This window comes from Canis aureus, chromosome 26 (genome assembly GCF_053574225.1).
Source record: "Canis aureus isolate CA01 chromosome 26, VMU_Caureus_v.1.0, whole genome shotgun sequence".
Taxonomy (NCBI): Eukaryota; Metazoa; Chordata; class Mammalia; order Carnivora; family Canidae; genus Canis; species Canis aureus.
The window spans coordinates 45,518,093-45,531,933 of record NC_135636.1 but is presented as its reverse complement, the minus strand read 5'-3'; the positions used below and the strand labels follow the sequence as shown (position 1 = coordinate 45,531,933).

Genomic DNA, 13,841 nt, shown 5'->3' with positions numbered 1-13,841 from the left:
TTAAACAAGCCAGTAATCATTAAGCTGCTTTAAATGCATTATAGAGTATTTGTTTTAGGGAGCACAAATGAGTCAACCACATAAAATGTTAGTTGCCAAGTCCTAATGGTTACAATTTATTGAGAACTCACTATGTACAGGAAATAGACACCTCAAGTGTCTCATCTGATCCTCAAGATCACAGTAAGGAATAGATATTTCAGCCCTATTTTATAGATGAAGAAACTAAGGCTCTGAGAATTTAAGCAACTTACCTGCATTCACGTGGCTGGAATAAAGCAGATTTCAGATTTGAACTTCAGGTCTCAGCCTGCAACTGCCTTGCCCCTTTCTCTTCTGCCTACCATTGCCACTCAATTAATTAAGTCATGGAGATGAAAATGCAGCAGAGGGAAACAGTCTATAATATTGTAATAACACTGTATGGGGACAGATGGTGACTACACTTATCATGGTGAGCATGGAGTAAAGCATAAAATTGTCAAATCACTATGCTGTACACCTGAAACTAATATAGCACTGTATATTAATTATACTTCAATTAAAAAAGAAATTAAAATATTTTTTAAAAGGAGCATAAATGAAAAGCACTCACATTTGTTGAATGCTGCCCACGTGATCTCTGCCAGAAGGTTTGCACACTGCAGTTTGCATTTGGTATGTATTTCACATCTGGAATGAGAACTGGTTTCACACCGAGGATACACAGGTCTGCCCAACCCCAGGAGCTCATGTTGTTTCCACTGCATTACAAAATCTCAACCAAAGTCACTTGTGGGGAATATGACTAAAATAGACCTAAACATCCATATTTTAATTAATAAGGTAAAAATAAAATCATGATCTCATAACTACAGCCCAAATCCATGTAATATGCTACTGAAGTTAATGAAATCAAGCGTTTGGGCCATAATTAGATGTGCCTTTGAATAATTTGATTCTAAACTTTAAGAAATGTGTTGCTAAGATTTGCATCATAAAGAGATGAACTCAAATTTTCCCGGGGTCTGTAAATACATGGATGAAAGGAAGTGATTTCAATAGTCTACATTTTTCCCCCCACTGGTGAGGGTATTGGATAGACTTTTCAACTACCTGAAAAATGAAAGAAGGTCTGGCCAACACAGTGATTACTGCCTTGAAATGGGAGACCAACTTTTTAGTAAGAAGCAAAACGTAGAAAAGGACCCCTATGACAAGTATAAAGAAAGCTATCTAGGCAGAATGTAATGGAATTTACTTCACATTATAACTCTAGACACCTATCAATCACTCATCCTCTTGGATGTCATGTAAGAAAACTGTAAATCCAACTCTGTGCTTTGGGAGATGATGCTATAGGAAAGATCTTCCTGCAGAACACGGCCCCTGGTCAGATAACTTTACATTGTGGAATAAACAAACCAATTATCATCCAAAAATCCAAGAGAAATGTTGTGTTATTTTTGCTACTTAGGATCCCCTTCCTCTGGCCATGAGAGAACTGGGCCTGCCTTGCAGAGAGCACTTACCTTGCTGGAGAGAGTCTCTTGCCTTTCTTGATTAAGGGATGGGCCTATGAGCCGACATAAGCTTATTAGACACTTTTTCCTTTGAGTATGGAATCCTAAAGCAAATGATTCAGAAACAAACAAAAAAGAACAAGCATCAGCTGATTAACTTCATTGGTGGCATCCTAAAGTAAGAGCCCATCAGTTCTGGCTATGACTCCCCTCTCCCCATGAACTTTGTTGCCTTCTTGTTTTGTGTTTGTTTGTTTGTTTGTTTTTCCCAAACCCATTCCTAGAACTTTCCTTCGGAATCTGTTAGGTCCCTTCTTTCCTTTCAATGAATTATTTTTCTGCTTAAGACTATAAGCCATACATTCTGTTGCCTACAAGCAAAGACCTGTAACTGGTGTAGTTCTAGATGAGGAACTTCATAAAAGTCTAATAGTGAACTTGATGAAAGACCAGAGTGAAATAAAACAAAGATGGCTCCATAATCATTCCAATGAGCATCATAGAGTACCCACAGTTACACAAAGTGGGCAAGTACATTAACTGAGCAAGGAGGAGTTAAGTCATAAGTTCCACCTTCCTCCCTTTGGAGATGGCAAGTCCAAGGAGCTTGCTTGCTTCATGTGTGGGGAAACTCCAAGAAGGGAATGTGTACAAAGAAGGAAGTAGGAAGGTAAGGGAGGGCCCTGACTCTTCTTTTTGTAATATTTCCACATCTTGGTGTTTACATAGAAGTACACTTCGTAAAAATATTAGAACAGAAACCTTTTAAATAAGTAAAAGTCCACCCCCTCTTTCTAACTACTTCCCAGCATGAGTTTTCTAGGGCTTCCACAGCAAAGGATCCCAGATGAGGTGGCTTCCATAACAGAAGTTTATTTTCTCACAGTTATGGGGAAACCAGAAGTCTGAGATTCAGGTGCTGGCAGGGTTGGGCTCTTCTAAGGGCCAAGAGAAAAGAATCTGCTTCAGCCCTCGCTCTTTGGCTTGGAGATGGCCATCTTCTCCCTGTGGCTTCACATCACCTTTCTTATCATATGCGGCACATCCAAATCTCCAATTTTTACGAGGACACCAGTTATACTGGATTACAGTCCACTCGAGTGACCTCATTTTAACTTAATTACCTCTGCAAAGATCCCTTTCCAAACGTGGTCTTATTCTGAGGTACTAGGGGTTAGGATTTTGACACATGAATGGGGGGAAACTCAGCCCATAATCTACCTGTTGCCCATTGCCCATCCATGGTTTCTAAAGGTCCCCTCTGCTCTACAAGTTTGTTCCTTTCCATGTAATAATTATGTGTGTATATGTCCACAAATATATACGCATGTGTGGTTGCTGAAGAAATTATACGAACAGGATCATACTATACATATTCTATGCATCTTTGTCTTTTTACTGAAAGCTCTATTTTGGAGGTTTGTCCTGTCTAAACACATGCAGACTCATGTCATCCTTTTTGAAGGTTTAATCTTCTTGACTCAACCCTTGTGAAAGGTCTTGATCCAGCACACATCCTTCTTTGTTTTCCAGTGTAAAAGGGGTAGAGCCCTGAGGTTTCTTTGAGTGCAAGTAACAAGAAATTACAGTAGCAGCCTAAGCAAAAGAAACTGCATTCCAGGCTGCTGGAAACTTTCTGATTTGTTCTTGTCAGGAGGGGGGACACAGTGGAGAGTGCTCCCCCAAAGACTGGGGAAGCTCTGAAGGGTCAGGAAGCCAGCCCTGCTGTTAAGAGCCTGCAGAAGCTCAGCGTGCTGCTGCTAAAATGAAGAACTTGCATCCCACCTTCTCCAACACAGTAACACCCCACCTGCGGCAATTGGGTGCCAAAATATGGCTGATCCAAAAAAAGATGCACTGTAAGTGTACAACACACATCCGATTCCAAAGACTTAGCACAAGGAAAATAATGTAAAATACTTTGTGAATAATTTGTATGACAATAACATGTTGGTGGTATTTTGGATATGTAAGGTCAAATAAGATATATAATTAAAATTAGCTAAACCTGTTTCTTCTTACCTTGTTTGGTAGCTATTAGAAAATTCAAAGTTGTATGTGTAGCTTGCGATGGTGACTTGAATTATATTCTGTTGGGCCACTAGTCGTTTCCTCTTTCCTTGCTGAAAGGCCAAAACACTGGTGTAGCGAGTCTAGTTGGCCAAGCTTCGGTCACACGCCTGGTCTCCTGGCAGTACCCTATGCGGTACTGGCTTGTGGATTCACTGTCCCTGCAGGGTGGCCCACAGCTGGGAGCAGAAATACCTGAAAGGAAATTAAAGTGGTCAGAAAGAAGAAATTGATGCTGGGTGGCAAAAAACTATAAGTGCCCAACATGAGCAATTAATGCCTGGCACATATTCGGCAATTAAAATATATCTGTTGGGAGGCATGAACACATGAGCGAGTGAATAAACATAGTACAGTTGTGATTACTCTCTCCTCTCACTGTGACCCTCTTCATCACTTCCATCCTGGACCTAAAAGAAGCCACATTTCATTTGTAAATAACTCCAGATTGTTGCTTTCATGAACTCCGTATCTAGTGCTATTTATTTGAGTTACCATTTTGTGGGCACTAAATGCTGTTATGACTCATTCATCTTGTTTATCCATTCCACTTTCACTGAGCTAGTCACAAAGTCACTTCTGAGACCTCTTGTTTCTCTATCTACACTCACGCCTATAGGCATCTCATCCAGGCTCATAGCTTAAATATCAGATATCAGATGATATTTAGATTTAAATATCAGATGTGTTGATAACTTCCAAATTCATATCCCCAGGCCAGACCCCTCTCTCTCAAATTCAAGATTCTGCCAAATATCCAACTACCTACTTGGCATCTCAGCTTGGATGACTAACAGACACCTCAAACTCAACTTGTCCAAAATGGAAACGGTGCCATTTCCTCTTGCAGCCCTCCCCCTGTAGGGAAACCATAGCTTTATCCCTCAGTTGGTCAGGCCAAAAAACCTGGAGCTCTCCCTGGCTCCTCCTTTCTGTGACAGTGCTCATAGACTCTGCAGGAAGTCTTGTTGGCTCTAGGGTCAAACACAGCCAGTCTGATCACCTACCACCATCTCCAAAGCCCCACTTGGTCCAAGTATCCTCATTTCTCCAGGACTGCCAACATAGTTTCCTTGCTGGTCTTCCTGCTTCGTCTCCTGCCTGCTAACAGTATATTTTCAGTCAGTGTCCAGAGGGTTTTCTGATATATAATTGTCACATAACATTGTGTTTGTTTTAGGTGTACAACATAATGACTTGATACATGTATATACCATGAAATGGTCACAATAAGTCTAGTTGCACATCCAACACCTCACACAGCTACAGTTTTTTTCTTGTGATGAGGACTTTTAAGATCTACTGTCTTAACAACGTTCAAACTTACAATACGGTTGTGTTAACTATAGTCACCATGCTGTACATTAAATCTCCAGAAACTATTTATCTTTTTAACTTAGAACTTTTGAACACCTTCACCCATTTCCCTACCCCCTGCTCCTGAGCTCTAGCAATACCAATCTGTTCTGCTTCTATGAGTTTGGTTTGTTAGATTCCATATATAAATGAGATCATACAGTATTTGTTTTTCTCAATCTGACTTATTTCACTTAGTATAATGTCTTCAAGATCCATCTATATGTTCTCAGTTGGCAGGATTTCCTTCTTTTCTGTAGGTAACTAATATGCGAGATATATATCACATTTTCTTTATCCATTCATCCACTGGTGAACACTTAGGTTTTTGCTATGTCTGAGCTATTGTAAATAATGCTGCAATGACATGGGGGTGCAGATGTCTTTTTAAGAGAGTTTAAGTCATAAATTATGCCATGTCACTTCTGTACTTAAAACCCTACAAGGTACCCATTTCACTCAAAGTAAAATCCAAAGCGCTGACAATGGCATTCGGTGCCCTAAATGATTCAGCACCACCTACTCCTTTCCTCTCTGCTTTCTTTCCCTCCTCCCCTGCTTGCTCACACCTCTACAGCCATCCTGGCCTCCCTGCTGTTTCTCAGACATGCCAGGTACACGCCCTTCCCTATGTCTATGGCTCATTCCCTTCGAGTCACTCGAGTAGCCCTCAAGTAGCCTCTTCTCCAAGAGGACCTCCCTAATTACCATATTATTTACATTTTGGAAAAGTAGTCCTTGATAAGGAAATTTTTTATGACATAGGGTTGATTGACTAAAAGGAAGCAACAATGCTATGTATTCACCAGAAGCTATCATTATTCAAAATATATGCATGGGATCCCTGGAGGGCTCAGCGGTTTAGTGCCTGCCTTTGGCCCGGGGAGTGGTCCTGGAGTCCTGGGATCAAGTCCCACGTCCGGCTCCCTGTGTGGAGCCTGCTTCTCCCTCTGCCTGTGTCTCTGCCCCTCTCTCTGTGTGTGTGTCTCTCATGAATAAATAAAATCTTTAAAAATATATATATGCATGTGTAGGCACTGTAAAATAAAGGTCTGCAACATGCATATTAAAATAACTGGAATTGGGATGCCTGGGTGGCTCAGTGGTTGAACATCTGCCTTTGGCTCAGGGCATGATCCTGGGGTCCTGGGATCGAATCCCACATCAGGCTCCCCATGGGGAGCCTGCTTCTCCCTCAGCCTATGTCTCTGCCTCTCTCTGTGTGTCTCTCATCAATGAACAAATAAAATCTTTTAAAAAAAAAATAAATAGGGATCCCTGGGTGGCGCAGCGGTTTGGCGCCTGCCTTTGGCCCAGGGCGCGATCCTGGAGACCCAGGATCGAATCCCACGTCGGGCTCCCGGTGCATGGAGCCTGCTTCTCCCTCTGCCTGTGTCTCTGCCTCTCTCTCTCTCTCTCTGTGACTATCATAAATAAATAAAATAAATAAATAAAAAATAAAATAAATAAAATAAAAATAAATAAATAAATAAAATAACAGTAATTATTACCTAGAGGACCCCATGCCTCACCCCAGCCATCTTGATCACATTGAATCTGCTTTACTCTTTTTCCCTATTGCACTTTTCACTTTTGAACATACTTCGTACAATAACATACTAATTTACTTACCTATTTTATCTATTGCTTTTTTGCTTGACCTATCCTGTTTAAATGTGAATTCCCTAAAGGGACTTTTCCCCCCTATTTTGTTCATTGAATTTGTTCTAAGTGTCTAGAGAAATGCCTTACATGGAGTAGATATTCGCTAATCATTTGCTGAATGAATGAACGACCCTGAAATCAAAGACTAAGAGTCCACCCTCAAGGAATTTGTGATCTAGTATATTTGCCTTCCTAGAAACCAAACCTCTTATTAAAATTACCCTTTGCTAATAATGAATTTCCATTGTCATCCAGGGTGGACTGTTTCTTGCTCATCACAAGAAAGGAATTGGCCAAGGTCATTTAAAGGAGAAAATAGGAAATATATATTTATTTTACCAAAAGGAGCTTTGCTGGCTGTTCTCAGCCTCTTTCCTGCCAGCAGAAGCCTTAGTCCCTTCCCTATTTATTTGCTATGTTAAAGTACCTGATCTTCGTAGAAACTAGATAATGACCTATAACGTTATCAGGACTACACTGCTGCATCTCTAATATAGAGAAAATGCATTTGCATTTTATGATGCCGAATGCTCACCCACTTCATGACCTTACCATCTGTTTCCATCTGTGGAATATTCCAAACGACCAAATAACATTAAAATCACCTAAAAGAGTTTCTTTATTAGTGATAAACTTTTACAATTCAATTTAAAAAGTTTATAGTCCTGAACGCTGTGAGAACTACCATTTTCCAAAGCACCATCTTGCTCTTTATCACTGGGGTCTGACAGCAGCTCTGACCTTTCCTAATATCTTTTACTGAAAGAAGAAGATTTGAAAAGTAGATAATAAATGACCAAAGCTTTATTGATATTATGATGTGTAATATTTAAAACCGGTTATGGTTATTAGACCACAGGAGATGATGCCTTATTACATAATCATCTGTTCCCTGTAGGCCAGCTCCTTTTACTGATAAAACATCTTTTATGAGTTTTAAAACTTGCAGAGCCAATAAAACTGTGCAGGAACAAGCAGGATTGCATGTTGCTCAGCACATCATCAGAATTCTTGGCCAGATTCAAAGGCTAGACAGGTTAGACCTGCTGATCTCGGAGAAGGAGAGTCCAGCTGGGTGCATGAGCTCCTGGAGAACTGCTAGGGAGGGGGCTCCCTCGTAGGTGCAAAACTAAATCTGTGATCCCACAGAAGATTCATATTCTTCTGGTTGTGATAAAGGGAGTACTAGTCTAAGGATTTGTCCAAGGACATCCTATTTGTTCACAATCAAGAATCTTAACTAACAGAGGAAGATGGACGTCTTCTCCCTGCCCATCCCAACACACGGCCCATCCAGTTGGCACCAGCAGCACTTCCAGCATTGATAAGTTTAACTTCATCATACACATCTGGGAGCTAATGCCTTGGACAAGGAGAGAGCTAAGGGATGCCTCAACTGTCCACTGCCTCTAATTATTTTCTGCTCTACTCATGTCCTCAAACCCTCATATAGCTCCGCCTATTCCTTCCAACATCTACAGCATAAATCAGTTGCAAGAACAATTTTGGAAAATTTGACCATTAAGCTATTTGTTTTAACCATTTAATTACCATACCTTGCAACAAGATTGATTCCAAGTAAGGGAAATTCTTCCCTTCTCATTCTTTGTCAAATTGTTCTGGACCTCTTTTATTCTTCCAAATGAGTTTTATAACATATTCAATGGGAAAAACCCTGTTCCATGTGATTCCAACTAACATGTCAATTTATAGATTCACTCGGGGTAATTTGCATCTTCATAATACTGAGGTTTCTCATTTACAAACATGATCTCTCTCCCCATTAACTTCAGGTGTGTAGAGCTATCAACTATCTCACTATATCCAAAAATTAAATCCTGTTATCACAAATTAAAACAAACATTATTCAGACATGTGCACTACACAATGCAATAATGAAGTCAACAACAAGAATTGTCAAAGAAATTTTTACTACACATATATCTTACTATCCTGATAAATGTCTGAAGTGAGATGGGGATCTGAGTTGTTATAATTTAGCTTCCTTTAAGTTAAATTATAAGCAAAAGGAGGAGTGATTAGACAAGACATCTAGACCTCTTCAGCAGTAAACATAGCTATAAACGTAAACAGATACAGTGCTTGGCAATCACTACTTTAAAATAAAAGAAACTGTATGGCTAAGGGATAATAGTTTTATTCATTTGAAAATGATGCTAGATTCTACAAATGGCAAGGTTCTTGCAAAGTATTCTGGTTGTTTTTCTAACATGATCACTCTAAACTCATTTGTTAATCTTATCAGCTATTGGAATCACATATTTTTAATTTTTTAAAAAACCATCCTGTTTATTTCCTGGAGCAGTAGATGTTTCAGATCTGTGCTGAAGAGAAATTTACATAAAACAGCTCCAGAAAAAGTTTATTGGAGCAAATAATCTCTGAACTAGATCTCTAATTCCAGAATCTCATAGGAGTTGAGATTTATATCTGTAGTTCAATAAGCAATGGCATTTTCATTTTGTTTGTTTATTGGCCTTGTTCACCCCAAAGAAGAAAATACAAAATTTAATACCTGGGTGATCCAAAAATTTCTAGTAAATAAAAAATGGAAAGCCATAAGATCACCAATTATGAAAACAAATGCAAGATGAAGCAATGTATGAATATAAAGATCTAGTCATGCACTCATATTGTAAAATTTCATTATATTACTTGATGAAAACCTGTAACACCAACACTGGCTTAAGGACTAGCTTTCCTCTTGCCTTTCTGGACTTCACACAAACAATGCTAGCTGTTCCGTAACAAATAATGAGTGACAAATTATAGGAAGATGACTACACATAGAAAGAAAGAGAGAATAGGATTTGGGAAATATCTTACTTAAAAATCGACTGGTGTAGAAATCCATCCTATTGGTTCTATTTCTCTGGAGAATGCTGACTGGTACAGGTACTGAAAAAAACAGGGCCTCCTGGGAACTTTAGTAGAAAAAAGAGTCAGGTGCAGGCACAAACTCCTTCTATCACACGGAATGACGACGTGGCGGGTAGAAGCCCATCTTATCTGTATCTTAAGCAACACAGTGACTTCCGTTGACTTCTGGGTTCTACACATTTGGATTTACATTTTTGGAATACATTAATCTTTGATCTCCTTCCACCTACTCCTAAATTATGGAAGATGGTGTCAGAGGACAGCATTTTTAGAGGGGTTTTCTTTATCCAATTTGTTTACCCCAAACCCTGGAGGAAGTGATCTCATCAACCTCATCCAGAGAACTTGAAAGTGGCTCTTCCACCCCGTATAAACAACATTTATATTTGAACTGTTGACATTAATAAACACTTTATTCCACCTTCCCCAGACCATTCCTTTATTTGTTCACTTGAATTATTCATATACATTGATCTCCTCAATTATATTGCCTCTCCTTTGAACAGGACTGTAGCTCTTCCCTCAGCCTCGTTCACTGTCACACAAGCAACATGTATTAAATCAACTCATTATACCCATGAGCATATTTTGCTGCAGATATTCTGGCCACAGTTATGAGTGAGAGATGCCCAAATTTTTCCACCATTATTTCCACATTGATACCTCTACTTTGGTTCACTGTGCTTACAAGAATCTTCCCTCCATATGATCCACTGGGTCTTTCTATCACATCATGAGGTCTCTGCTCCAAATCACATGCTTAAGGAGATCTCTGCCAAGCCCTGTATTTAGGGGAGCTCCCCTCTTTCTTCTTCAGGCCTACTCTATCCCTGCAAGCTATTTTATTTTCCTCCCTCTCACTCATTACCACTTGAAATTATGTTACGTACTTATTGGCATACTTGGTTTATTGTCTTCCCCTATACTGCAAGGAAAGCCCTATAAGGTCAGGGATTTAATCTGATTATTCAACTGGGGCACAGCAGGCAAGCAATGAACACTTGCTGAATAAAGGTCAGATGCCCATGTCACTAAAGGTTTTGTTTAGTTGGCCTCTCTGGACAGGTTATGAATCTGAGAGCAACACCCATGTAGTGGAAACCTATCATGTCAGGCAGAGAACCAGGGGCTTTACACATTTATGTGGATATTTTTAATCTTCACAGCAACTGCACGAGGTAGATATATTAGCCACATTTCATAGATGAGAAAATTCAGACCAGAAGGAGAGGCAGCTAGTAAGAAGCAATGCTGGGGTTTGAAGTCAAATCCCACTGGCTCTGCCTCTGCATCCTATATAAACAATCCTACTGGTCCTACAAAGTTCATTCTCTCTCCTAGAAGCAATTCCATAAGAGAAATGGCAAAATAATTTTGAACAACCCTTATGTTGTTAAAACAAGCATGGCTGTATAATTTGTGAGCCCCCATGCAAAATGAAAATAAAGTCCCCCCCCCAAAAAAAAGAAAAGAAAGTCCCATGTTAAAAGGTGATTAAAACTTTGAAGCAGGTGGCAACAGAGCACTAAACTAAGCATTGAGGAGTATTCCACAGGCCTAAGTGACCATCCACGTTGCATTCCCAGGAAGACAGCCCTGGAAACATGAATATATACTTTCATGGTGATTAATTTGGAAGGGATGATTCTCTTGTTAGTTTGGGAGTGTTCATCAGAAATTCAGCAAGCGTCCACCTAATAACACTCTGCACTGTGTTTTCTCCTTAGCCCTATGGCCATATTGGCCATAACTGAAGAGTGATTTCAGGCACAGCCTTTCTGTGGCAATTAGGCTCCTGCAAATTCCATTTGGTTTCCAGTTCATAAGAGGAAGCAGGAAAATTTGATTATGGACTCCTCAGGCCTGAGCAGGTGTCAAAATAATTTTTCCAAACCAGGAGGTAAAGCTTCCTGACAAGCAGACTCTCTTGGCTGCCGTGTTAGAGCTCTTGGCTGTTGGATTGATCCCTGCCTGGGAATATTTAAGCTATGGGCTCTTGGCATTGAAAGAAGGCATGTGAGCACGTGGATTTATCTCTGCCCATGGGCTCTCTTCCTCTTTACTCCCGTGTGGCTGCTGCTGCTGGAGGGCCTTTTGCAGGCTCTGCTCCTAGAACTTTCTGCAGCTTCCTCACATGCAGGCTGATATACCTCGACCATCATCCATATGCTGTGGTGCCTGTGGTACAGCTCAAAACTTGATTTCTCAGCATTGGAAGACCTCCACCAGAATGTCCCCCAGAAACTATAAAGCAAAAATGTGTACCCAGCTCCTTCTTAACCTCAGTACACAATAGGTTCTGCATGGATGTTTGGGAAATAGAACTGAACCCCTAAATGCCCAGCTCCACTGATCTTCCCACTCATCCATTCAACAGATATTTGTCAAACTCCAGTGAGTTGCCATAGTGGGTGGAATAATGGCCCCTTCAATGATGTGTCAATCCCAAACTTGCAGACATGACCGTATTTGGAAAAAGAATATTTGCAGATATCATTAAGTTAAAGATCTCAAAATAAGACATCCTGGATTTGGGTGAGTCCTAAGTTCAATGACAGGTAGCCATTGAAGAAGGAAAAGAAAAAAAAATTACAGAGAGATACAGGGAAGGAGGCCATGTGACAATATAGGCAGGTATTGGAGTGATGTGACCACAAACCAGGGAATGCCAGGAGCCACTCAAAGCTGTAAGAGACAAGAAAAGATTCTCCCCTCGAGTCTTGGGATGGAGCACAGCTCTGCAGACATCTTTATCTCAGACTTCTGGCCCTCACAACTGTGAGAGGATAAACTTCTGTTGTATCAAACCACCAAGTTTGCGGTAATTAGTTAGGACAGCCCTATGAAACTAATATGGTCATGTGCTCTTAGGATGAGGCCAACAATAAAATAAATAAGCAGATAAATGTATTATATAATGTCCTGTTGTGCTGTTATGAATAGAGTTGCCAGATAAAATTGAACACACTCAGTTAAATTTTAGTATCAGATAAACAACAAGTAAATTGCATGGAACATGCATTTACCAAAAAATTATGTGTGCTTTGTCTAACATGCAGAGTTAACTGTATTTTTATTTGCTAAATCTCTCAATCTGAGTTACCAACAAAGATGGGCATAGGCCAAGTTCTGGGTAGGCCTGAGTGGGGAAGGGCTTTAATCAGCGTGGTTGCGGAAGGCTTCTCTGATGAGGGATCCTGGAACAGAGACCTGCATGAAATAGGAAAGTGAGTCATGCCAGCATTAGGACAATAGTCTCCCAGACCCAGGAAACAGGAAGGACAAAGGTATAAGGTGGGAATATGCTGGCTCTATTCAGCTTTATTCAATAATACAGACAGCAAGATAGCAAATCTCATTGTCTCCTGAAATCCAAAATGTTCCTAAACCAAAAACAGGAAATCTGTGTTAAAGCATGTACCAAGCTATTGATCTCAGCTTTTAATGAGCTGGACTTAGATTATTTAGATGTCAAGTAGGTCTGGTATCCAAGTTTTATGATCCTCTTAAATAACCATAGGCAATCCAGCAAGTAATAAAACAACACAAGGCAGCATAGAGTTGCCATAGTAGGAAATGTTGGCATATAATTAAAGCAGAGGCCAATATTTATGTGCTTTTTCTCTGCAACAGATTCATTAAGAGTATCTTAAGCTATCATACAGACTAACATTTCGGGTGCTATTGGCATCCATTCAGAAAAGGAGGTTTTATTTAAATTTTAAAGGTTTTTCAAAATTACAGAATGCATGCGCATCCACACAAACACTTGCAAAGAAATGTTCACAGCAGCATTATAATAATTATTTTAATAGCCTACAAGTGGAAACTCCAAATGTAAAGTGGCTAAATTTAGTAAATAAAAACATAAAATGCATTGTTACACTTGAATTTCAGATAAATAATGTTTAATTTTTTTAGCATGAGTATATCTCAAATTATTTGGGATAAATTAAATTGGGCATTCTGTATTGAATCTGGCAGGCGTATCCAAACATTCATTAACTGGTGGATGGATAAACAAAATGTATTCTAACCATACAATGGAATACTCTTTGGCCAAAGAAAGAATATAAAGCACCAACACATGCTACAGCATGGATGAATATGAAAAAACATTCCACTAAGTGATAGAAGTCAGAATAGAAGACCACATAAGTGGGAGGGTCTACTTATAAGAAATGTCCAGAAAAGTCAAATTTGCAAAAGACAGAAAATAGATTAGTGGTTGCTTTGGGGCTGAGGTTAGGAGTAGGAATGCATTGTAATCAGGCACAGGCTTTTTACTGGGATGGTAAGATGTCTTTGAACTGGATTATGGTGATCATAGCATAGTCATTAATGTCA

The 13,841-nt window shown here is 39.7% G+C and overlaps 2 long non-coding RNA genes across 2 annotated transcripts in view; both read right to left on the bottom strand.

Annotated features, from left to right (window-relative positions):
* Positions 1–595: 595 nt before the first annotated feature.
* LOC144298863 (uncharacterized) lies at positions 596–9,876 on the bottom strand. The gene is made up of 4 exons (XR_013365735.1): positions 9,441–9,876; positions 3,525–3,767; positions 1,512–1,606; positions 596–672 (listed from the first exon to the last, which is right to left on the bottom strand). It is a non-coding gene; the product is annotated as an uncharacterized LOC144298863 (long non-coding RNA).
* A 2,679-nt stretch (positions 9,877–12,555) lies between these two features.
* The window catches only part of LOC144298861 (uncharacterized), a 78,149-nt gene continuing 76,863 nt past the window's right edge, over positions 12,556–13,841 (bottom strand). Inside the window, exon 4 of the long non-coding RNA XR_013365733.1 lies at positions 12,556–12,704. This is a non-coding gene — a long non-coding RNA (uncharacterized LOC144298861). The remainder of the gene's footprint in view (positions 12,705–13,841) is intronic.